Here is a 10,851-nt window from a genome sequence, read left to right on the forward strand (position 1 = left end):
TTCAATTTTTACTTTTTTGCGTTTTCTGAATCTGCAGACTATTACCTTTTAATAGATATATAATTTATTCAATTCCGAAGACTACAACTATTTTTAATTTTTTTTTGACATGTGTTCTACATGGGCGTGACCCACTGTGGCGCTGTTAAACTGCTGTCAAATGGTGTTATTATTAACGTCCGTGTTCATCAGGTACATTTTAGTGATGTGAGATAAAGTACGTGTTGTGGCTAACCTGTGATGGTTCAATATATATCGCTGGTGTGATTGTCGATTGTTTCGTGTTTATTTACTCTGTCGTTATCTCGAAAATATTCGTAATTAATTCTGTTTCTTGAGTCTCTGTTTTGTTGAAGTATAATGATGAGTAAAAGTAAAGTTGCTGTTGCAACTTTCAATGATGGCAACATTGTAAGGTGCAAGGTATTTAGAAATATGGGAATGAAGATAGGTTCTAACATGGTACGAGCGATGCTTGCTTTAGACAAGGAACGCCTTCGGGCTGCAGACAGGGCTGTAAAGAGTCTAGAAATACAAGCAAGAGTAAACAGGAGGAGGAACAAGAGGAAGCTGGAGGAGGAGTTTGCAGAGGATGAAGATAATCCATCCTATGGACCTGAAATGCACTAAAAAGTTAATCCAATGTTTGTCGCTCGATTCCCAAAACTTTTATTTTCTCATACTAATTACATGTTTCCTAAGGATCTTCCAAACATATTTCTTTCAGACTTTCAGTAAATGTTACACAGTACCTTCTGCATAATTTAACACAGCCTTTTTCCAAAAAAGTGTATATTTTTGAATATATAAATAAAAAATTGCAAAAAAATGTTGTGAATTTTCATTACAATTGAAAAAAAATCATCTTTAATAACTGAACTAAAATTTTGTAAAATCCCTGTGTTATGTTGTAGCCCATATTCCAATAAATAATCTGTAAAAAGTTCAACTTCCTACCTCAAATACTTTGTGAGGAAAGATGTAATTTATTAGTGTTATTTTAACATTGCAAGTATAGGGCGTTCCGGAGCCCCTTAAGCTCTAGATGCCACGACAAGCTGACCCACCAGTACAAAAAGACGTAGGAAGTATTGCGTTGTTAATACAGAAGCAGTAACAGCAAGGTGGGTGGTTCAGAAGACCCCAGTGGGTTCGAACGTGGACTAGTCACTCGATGTCAGCTGACAAGGGAAGCTCCCCATCGCACCCCCCTCAGGCTTAGTGGTAAAATGGCCCAGTGGATGGCCCATCAAAACCTTAACATAGATCAAGCATTAAAACGGGAAGAAAGCGTAGTAAACTCTGAAAAAAAAATAAGCAAAATAGAAACAGTGAACTCTCCAAGATCAAGGCGTGAAACATCGAGCGAACTGCAAAAATAATAGCGTCATGGTTGTGTGATCATGGGTTTGGACTGCAAAACGGGAGATCCCTGTTCAGACCTCCACCATGCTGCATTTTTTTCACAAAATTATGAACTTTCCGTCCGGTCACTGACGTTTCTGTTCTCCCTCTTTAGTATTAGGAATGGTTATGAGTCAAGTAAATATAATAAACAGTGAGAGCAGGCGGCATGCCCATAGACCTCCCACAGAAATGCAAACAAGAAGTAAACGGGTGTGAAATGTGTTACAACAAATTTTTTTTATATTTTCAGTATATCCATTGTTGATGACGAACTGCTACTGTAATTTAAATTGGCGTTTATCTGATGATAAATTTGCAACCAGTCACTTATTTACGATTTATTCAACCATGAACATGTTTTCGAGCCACTGCAGGCTCATCTTCAGATGGAGGTGTTACAGAAACATTATTTTGTGCGCCTACTGTCGCTAAATGCAGTGCCGATGCTGCTGGCGGAAATGACGGAAATTTAGTAATCGATGACGAAACATTTACGAATGCAAAAGTTTTTTTTTTTGTTTTAGGTACTTGCAGTGCACTGTCTTGTGGTATTCACATCAGATTGCTTCTCATAACGTGCATTATTAAGCTATGTGCACAAATAAACACGTTAACTAGCTACACTTGGTTTTACACTGGTTCACAGGATGTGAACATTCGATGTTTTTACAAAGAATACGGATATGACAGTTACTGCACTTTACTACATAATAGTCTTTGGCAAGTACAGATTTTCCATTTCAGTGAATGTTGATAGCTGCATGCAAAAGGGAAACAGCTAGAGGTGAATATTTAGTACATAATTAAAAACTATGTAAATTACAGAATAGCATAGTCGTTACACACCAAGAAGAACAAGATTTATGCAGGAAGATGAATTACTTTCATTTTTGTTATTGTTATGGAATAATAATTCTGGAAATGCTTGAAGAATGTGTTTTGCGTTGACTCAGTCTGTTTATTCAGGATTTTTTTTGGTGATTTTAGTTTGTGGATGAAAATTTCTAATTGTTCAAGTAGGTCCACCAATAGTCCTTTCTCAGCAGTGTGTAGTACAGAAAGACTGTCATTGATATCATCAACAGAGTGTTTATGATGAGCAAGAAGTGACGCAAAACTGGAGTTATTTAAGTTTTTGAGTCGAAGGGCATCCAAATGTTCTTTGTAGTGGCTTGCAAAATTTCTCCCTGTTTGGCCTGCGTAGATGGAAGAACAGGAGCATGTGAGTTTGTATATACCAGAACTCAGTAGTCAAAACATCCAGAACGGAAGGCAAGAATCAAAACATGTGGCACTTGGGTAGAACAAGTAGGAGGTACGTAAGTCTGGATGTTGGAAACGGGCGTTACACCATGACACAGACATAAATTTAAATACAGTGAAGAGACAAGCCAATGGCCGCATGGACGGTACCTAATTTTTGGTAAATCGTAGAATTAACCGGTGAAACCTAATATTTACCATCGCGGTGTGGTAAAAGTCCGAAATTTCTCATTATATGCACAGATTTCGAACTTTTACCGAGAGTCATTGGTAAATCTTAGGATTTACCAATGCAGATTGGTAAAAGCTGGATCGAAGACCCACGCGTCCGGCGTGCATGCTCAGACAAGTTACATTGCTGCCAATTGTGTGTTCAGATAAGTTTGTTTGTTGGCAGTTACGAGTTCTGAGTCCGCTCTGCGCTGCGTAGGTTCAGTCAGTGTCGAGCATCGTGCGTACTGCCGTCTTTGAGACTTGCTTTAGTGGTGTTTCTTCTGCAGGTTTGCATCAAAATGACTGATGTTATGCGTAACAGATTTTACGAACTTTTAAGTGAATCAGTGAATAAGAAGGACAACAATTTTTATTTAACTGCTGAACAATATAATCTTCTGTTAAGTGAAGTGAAAAATGCAAAAATCTATTCCAATAAAAACTCTGTTCACTACAGACGTCTGAAGCGAAACAACGCTCTCAACATAGGAGGCGAAGAGAAACTCATAGCACCAGTGGATGCCGAAAAAGAAGAAATTCGTGATGACGTTCGTTTTGATGAACTGCTTAACGTACTACACGAGACCCATATTGCTATAGGCCATGGCGGCCGAACACGGATGAATGTGGAACTGGATCGTAAATACAAGAATGTGACTGTTGATCAATCGTTACTTATTTCAGATTATGTGAACCCTGTCAGAAAAAGCAAAAAACAATGGAAAGGGGTGTTTTAGTGAAACCTATCATACACAGAGAAATGAATTCGCGGTGCCAAATTGACTTAATCGACATGCAGGACAAACCCAGACAATAAGTCGAAGTTCATACTCGTATACCAAGATCATTTGATACATTTTTTTATCCTCCGTGCTCTAACTTCGAAAAGGGCTGATGAAGTAGCGTATCATCTGTTGGACATTTTTACCACCTTTGGTGTCCCAAGTACCCTCATGCTGATAATGGAAGAGAATTTTGCAACCAAGTCATTCAATGTTTATGTGGGTTGTGGAGTGATGAGAAGATAGTCCACGGGAAGCCGAGGCACAGTCATTCTCAGGGATCGGTCGAAAGAGCAAATCAAGATATCGAAGATATGTTACCGGCTTGGATGGACACAAATGAAACTTCAAAATGGTCCGTAGGCTTAAGGTTTGTGCAAGCAATGAAAAATACGGCTTATCATGAAGGGATCAGATGTTCACCATATGAAGCCATGTTTGGGGTTCCAATGAAAATGGACACTGCGACCTCAGTTGTTCCACGTGGGCCGGCCCCAGTGGCCGAGCGGTTCTAGGCGCTTCAGTCCGGAACCGCGCGACTGCTACGGTCGCAGGTTCGAATCCTGCCTCGGGCATGGATGTGTGTGATGTCCTTAGGTTAGTTAGGTTTAATAGTTCTAAGTTCTAGGGGACTGATGACCTCAGATATTAAGTCCGATAGTGCTCAGAGGTATTTGAACCATTTTTTGTTCCACGTGATTTAATAAAAAATATGAAAACTGAATTAGACTTGAAAACAATGTTAAACACCACTTCCACTGACTCACAGGTAATCGCAAATGACGGCCAAGGAATTGATGCCAGTGAATCAAGTAATGGAACAAAAGGAACGAAGGTAGAAAGCTGCGGCTGCAGCAGGTGCGGAAGCACCAGAGACACGGGATTTGACGACAGTTAACAACGAGACACCGGCACCAGCTGATGGCTGTGACGAGACGCTGACAACTTCCATCAGTGTTACTGAAGTGAAACGGACCCGAGAAGCTGCCAAAGAAGGTCTTCAATTGCAGGCAAAGAATATGAAAAGAGCCGGCCGCGGTGGTCTAGCGGTTCAGGAGCTCAATCCGGAACAGCGCGACTGCTACAGTCGCAGGTTCGAATCCTGCCTCGGGCATGGATGTGTGTGATGTCCTTAGGTTAGTTAGGTTTAAGTAGTTCTAAGTTCTAGGGGACTTATGACCTCAGAAGTTAAGTCCCATAGTGCTCGGAGCCAACGCCATACTCTCGATTAAAAGCTTGCCGCTCAGTTGCAACTGGACTGGACTTGTTGAAGAACCCAAAATGCCTTTGGTTACTATGTCATCGCACATAGCTAAATGGACGATCGAGCATTCCACCCCCTTGCACCAAGGGGATACCTGCCAGCAACCACATGAACAGCCAACTTACAACTGGTGCCAAGGTATAGTTTTAGTTTCAATGCGTAATTAAAATTCACTCCAAGTTCCTATCTTCACCACGAAGAAGTAATATTTTTTTTGAAATCGGATGAGTCTTTTTCATGTTGAGTGTATTAAGCACTACGGACGGAAATATCAACTAAAATACTTTAAAAATCCGTAAAAATATGTTTTGCGTTTATTCGATACTTCACTCATGCTCATAAATTAAGGACAATGCTGATACACGGTGAAACAACGCTCTGGGGGCGGTTTGCGGGTTTAAATCACCTCGGGGTGTGACCATGCGGTGAATTTGACCTGCGGTCGTCGCATGGTGGCGCTGGCAGCAGTCTACATACGCAGAGGTGTGTCGGTGCATGTCAGACTACGGTGCAGCGAGTAAGTGTGCAGACGTTTTCAGACGTGCTAATGGTGACTTTGTGTTGGAAATGGCTCAAAGATCACATACTGATGACGTTATGAGGGTAGGATACAAGGGCGACTGGAGGCTGGTCGAACACAGCAGGTCGTAACACAGGCCCTCTGTGTGCAACAAAATGTGATCTCAAGATTATGGCAACGATTCCAGCAGACAGCAAACTTGTCCAGGCGCTACAGTACGGGACGTCCACAGTGTACAACACAACAAGAAGACCGATATCTCACCATCAGTGCAAGCAGACGGCCACAGAGTACTGCAGGTAGCCTTGCTCGGGACTTACCGGAGCCACTGGAACAGTTGTCTCCAGACACACAGTCTACAGACGACCGAACAGACATGGTTTATTCACCCGGAGACATTCAAGGTGCATTCCAATTATCCCTGGTCACAGGAGAGCCTGTAAAGCCTGGTGTGAAGAACAAAGTACATGGTCATTGGAATAGTGGTCCCAGGTTATGTTCACGGACGAGTCCAGGTATAGGCTGAACAGTGATTCTCGCCGGGTTTTCATCTGGCGTGAACCAGGAACCAGATACCAACCCCTTAATGTCCTTGAAAGGGACCTGTATGGAGGTCGTGGTTTGGTGGTATGGGGTGGGATTATGATTGGTGCACGTACCCCCCTGCATGTCTTTGACAGAGGAACTGTAACAGGTCAGGTGTATCGGGACCTCATTTTGCACCACTATGTCCGACTTTTCCGGGGTGAAGTGGGTCCCACCTTCCTCCTGATGGATGATAACGCACGGCCGCACCGAGCTGCCATCGTGGAGGGGTACCTCGAAACAGAAGATACCAGGCGAATGGAGTGGCCCGCCTGTTCTCCAGACCTAAACACCATCGAGCACGTCTGGGATGCTCTCGGTCGACTGTCGCTGCACGTCTTCAAACCCCTACGTCACTTCAGGACCTCCGACAAGAACTGCTGCAAGAATGGGAGGCTATACCCCAGCAGCTGCTAGACCACCTGATCCAGCGTATGCCAACCCGTTGTGCGGCGTGTGTACGTCTCCATGGTGATCATATCCCATACTGATGTCGGGGTTCATGCGCAGGAAACAGTGGCGTTTTGTAGCACATGTGTTTCGGGACGGTTTTCTCAACGTATCACCAACACCGTGGACTTACAGATCTGTGTCGTGTGTGTTCCCTATGTGCCTATGCTATTAGCGCCAGTTTTGCGTAGTGCCACATTCAGTGATCGAAGCAATTAGGAAGCTATATGAAAGGGCTACACAGGACGTCCCACGAGAAATGATCAGTAAGCAGGATGCTAGGGGTGTAGGTATAGATACGAGCTGCATTCAAGTTCTAAGGCCTCCGACTTTTTTTTCTAATTAACTACTCACCCGAAATCGATGAAACTGACGTTACTTCTCGACGTAATCGCCCTGCAGACGTACACATTTTTCACAACGCTGACGCCATGATTCCATGGCAGCGGCGAAGGCTTCTTTAGGAGTCTGTTTTGACCACTGGAAAATCGCTGAGGCAATAGCAGCACGGCTGGTGAATGTGCGGCCACGGAGAGTGTCTTTCATTGTTGGAAAAAGCCAAAAGTCACTAGCAGCCAGATCAGGTGAGTAGGGAGCATGAGGAATCACTTTAAAGTTGTTATCTCGAACAAACTGTTGCGTAACGTTAGCTCGATGTGTGGGTGCGTTGTCTTGGTGAAACAGCACATGCGCAGCCCTTCCCGGACGTTTTTGTTGCAGTGCAGGAAGGAATTTGTTCTTCAAAACATTTTCGTAAGATGCACCTGTTACCGTAGTTCCCTTTGGAACTCAATGGGTAAGGGTTACGCCCTCGCTGTCCCAGAACATGGACACCATCATTTTTCCAGCACTGGCGGTTACCCTAAATTTTTTTGGTGGCGGTGAATCCGTGTGCTTCCATTGAGCTGACTGGCGCTTTGTTTCTGGATTGAAAAATGGCATCCACATCTCATCCATTGTCACAACCGACGAAAAGAAAGTCCCATTCATGCTGTCATTGTGCGTCAACATTGCTTGGCAACATGCCACACGGGCAGCCATGTGGTCGTCCGTCAGCATTTGTGGCACCCACTTGGATGACACTTTTCGCATTTTCAGGTCGTCATGCAGGATTGTGTGCACAGAATCCACAGAAATGCCAACTTTGGAGGCGATGTGTTGAACAGTCATTCGACGATCCCCCAAAACAATTCTCTTCACTTTCTCAATCATGTCGTCAGACCGGCTTGTGCGAGCCCGAGGTTGTTTCGGTTTGTTGTCACACGATGTTCTGCCTTCATTAAACTGTCGCACCCGCGAACGCACTTTCGACACGTCCGTAACTCCGTCACCACATGTCTCCTTCAGCTGTTGATGAATTTCAGTTGGTTTCACAGCACGCAAATTCAGAAAACGAATGATTGTACGCTGTTCAAGTAAGGAAAACGTCGCCATTTTAAGTATTTAAAACAGTTCTCATTCTCGCTGCTGGCGGTAAAATTCCATCTGCCGTACAGTGCTGCCATCTCTGGGACGTATTGACAATGAATGCGGCCTCATTTTAAAACAATGCGTATGTTTCTATCTCTTTCCAGTCCAGAGAAAAAAAAATCGGAGATCTTAGAACTTGAATGCAGCTGGTATTGTGGTCGTTGGTAACTTAATATGTACCCACTATTAGTGTGTTAGTTGTTTTTTCTCTCCGTCTAACAGTCTTCCCGAAAACACATGATTTAATTTACGACGTGCTGTTTTCTGCATTGTCGTAATGGCTCTGCGGGTGGACTACATCTGCCAGTATAGACTGCCCGTTTTGAGTCCCAGCATCCTCACTCCAGTACCTGATCTGCTGCCCAGGGGAAAATAAACATTAATGGTCAGCTTGTGCCAGGCTTACTTGGAAGTACTAACCAAGCTCAAAACATACCACTCTTAATAGCGATAATTATTATTCTGCAAATGAAATAAATACTGATGTAATGTCGTTCAGTACACTTTCCTGTGCCATCAGCCGAAATATCTGCACTTACACCCCAACACGTTCTACATATCGTGGATATGATAGGAACACTCATTCGAAGCAAAACAGTCTAATAAACGTTTGGTCTAAGCTGCATACCTTAAGATCTATGAGCGGTTGTTCATCTTCGCTACCGTGAAACACATCTGTACTACTGAGTAGTAGCTTATAGCTCTTAAGGTATGGATTTAGAGCCCATGTTTCCCAGATAATTTTTTCTTGTTTTGGTCTATATTACCAACTACCAAAATATTAAAAGCAAGGAGCTTGCAGTAGAAAAATGGCTCTGAGCACTATGGGACTAAACTTCAGGTCATCAGTCCCCTAGGACTTAGAACTACTTAAACCTAACTAACCTAAAGATATCACGCACATCAATGGCCGAGGCAGGATTCGAACCTGCGACCGTAGCGGTCGTGCGGTTCCACACTGGAGCGCCTAGAACCGCTCGGCCACACCGGGCGATGCTTGCAGTAGAAGAGACTTATTTCACAGTATCAAAATAATGACCATTAATCCAGGGACACACTGTATAAAGATCAACCGTTACTTCTCTGTCGTATATATGTGTTGTTTTGGTTCTTAGTCCGAAGACTTATACGGTGCAGCACTCCATGTAGTCTTCCCTACACTTGTCTTAAGTACTGCGGCTTGTGTACATTTGAACCTCAGCGCTTTGTCTCCCTCCACAATTTTACGCCCTTTCCAAGACATTCTTCCATTACGAAATCAGCTGTTCTTTGATGACTTAGGATGTATGTTATCATCCTATCCCAGGTGTTAGCCAAGTTGCACAGTCGAGGTATTTTCTCCCCGACTCCGCTCAGAATCTCATCATCAACTATCGATTCTGAACCGCACAACCGGGAGTTAAGGAAAATGGAAAGGACCGGGCCCACAAATAAACTGGTTATTATTCCATGCAAATAGCAATTTGCTGGTAAGTTAAAATTTAATTTAAAATCAAATAAATAAATATTGCAATTTAAATCTTAAGGTCACATTTTAAAAGAAATGTGACATGCTTTTAATAATAATAATAATAATAATGAAAGGGTCGGCTACGCAAAAGTTGAGGTGAAAATTGAATTCAAATCTTAAGGCCACAGTTTGGGGAAATATAACATGCTTTTAATAATAAGAAGAAAAGAGCCATGTAAGTTATGGTGAAATTTGCAAATTAAATCTTACGGCCGGAAATATGACTACAAGGTTACTCTTTTCAGACTACTGTAGTCAAACAGAGCCACACTTAATACTCATCCCGTGTAAGATGTGGCGCTACATGGATGCAAGATGTGCCTTGAGATGGTAATTTTTAAACAAACGGTCGGATGGCGTATCTGGCAGATCGGTCCAGGGTGAAATACACTCCTGGAAATGGAAAAAAGAACACATTGACACCGGTGTGTCAGACCCACCATACTTGCTCCGGACACTGCGAGAGGGCTGTACAAGCAATGATCACACGCACGGCACAGCGGACACACCAGGAACCGCGGTGTTGGCCGTCGAATGGCGCTAGCTGCGCAGCATTTGTGCACCGCCGCCGTCAGTGTCAGCCAGTTTGCCGTGGCATACGGAGCTCCATCGCAGTCTTTACCACTGGTAGCATGCCGCGACAGCGTGGACGTGTACCGTATGTGCAGTTGACGGACTTTGAGCGAGGGCGTATAGTGGGCATGCGGGAGGCCGGGTGGACGTACCGCCGAATTGCTCAACACGTGGGGCGTGAGGTCTCCACAGTACATCGATGTTGTCGCCAGTGGTCGGCGGAAGGTGCACGTGCCCGTCGACCTGGGACCGGACCGCAGCGACGCACGGATGCACGCCAAGACCGTAGGATCCTACGCAGTGCCGTAGGGGACCGCACCGCCACTTCCCAGCAAATTAGGGACACTGTTGCTCCTGGGGTATCGGCGAGCACCATTCGCAACCGTCTCCATGAAGCTGGGCTACGGTCCCGCACACCGTTAGGCCGTCTTCCGCTCACGCCCCAACATCGTGCAGCCCGCCTCCAGTGGTGTCGCGACAGGCGTGAATGGAGGGACGAATGGAGACGTGTCGTCTTGAGCGATGAGAGTCGCTTCTGCCTTGGTGCCAATGATGGTCGTATGCGTGTTTGGCGCCGTGCAGGTGAGCGCCACAATCAGGACTGCATACGACCGAGGCACACAGGGCCAACACCCGGCATCATGGTGTGGGGACCGATCTCCTACACTGGCCGTACATCACTGGTGATCGTCGAGGGGACACTGAATAGTGCACGGTACATCCAAACCGTCATCGAACCCATCGTTCTACCATTCCTAGACCGGCAAGGGAACTTGCTGTTCCAACAGGACAATGCACGTCCGCATGTATCCCG

This window comes from Schistocerca cancellata, chromosome 7 (genome assembly GCF_023864275.1).
Source record: "Schistocerca cancellata isolate TAMUIC-IGC-003103 chromosome 7, iqSchCanc2.1, whole genome shotgun sequence".
Classification (NCBI taxonomy): domain Eukaryota; kingdom Metazoa; phylum Arthropoda; class Insecta; order Orthoptera; family Acrididae; genus Schistocerca; species Schistocerca cancellata.